Genomic DNA, 657 nt, shown 5'->3' with positions numbered 1-657 from the left:
AGTGTCATCATGGATTCTGGAAGCTGTCTTTTAATTTTTCTAAACTATCACTGCATCATAATGCTGCACTGGTAACACAAGAATAGGTAGCAATGCAGATTTTGGGTGTGTACTCTTGTCACATTCCCATGTACCTATCTGGAAGAACAAGTTGCATCATGGTCCTGATGATTGTGGCAATTGTATATGGCAAGGAAAAACAGTTTAAAGACTTGGACAATTTTCGGAATTGGATGAAAACTCGGAAAATATGGTTTAATGTAGAAAAGAGCAATGTGTTATATGTGAGCAAAAGGAATGTCAATTATAAATAAAAGATTGGAAAAACTGTTGTATGGGAGGCAACCTCTGAAAAGGATTTAGGGGTTTATTTTGACACAATATTTTCATCAGCTGAGCAATTAAAAAGGCAAATAAAATGTTGGGTGTTATCATAAAGACTGTTAAGTACAAAATTAAGGAACATTATGCTCAAACTGTACTATGTGCAGTTCTGGTCGTCACTCTACAAAAAAGACATAGCAGCACCTGAAGCTGTGCAGGGAGGAGCGACCAGGGGCATCCCTGGACTTAAGGACATGTTCTACTCAGATAGACTCTGAGAATTAAACCTGTTTAGTCTTGAGCAGAGGAAACTGCGTGTGGACCTACTCTAGG

Source organism: Polypterus senegalus, chromosome 17 (genome assembly GCF_016835505.1).
Source record: "Polypterus senegalus isolate Bchr_013 chromosome 17, ASM1683550v1, whole genome shotgun sequence".
In the NCBI taxonomy this organism is placed as follows: Eukaryota; Metazoa; Chordata; class Cladistia; order Polypteriformes; family Polypteridae; genus Polypterus; species Polypterus senegalus.
Note: the sequence above shows the minus strand (reverse complement) of the source record.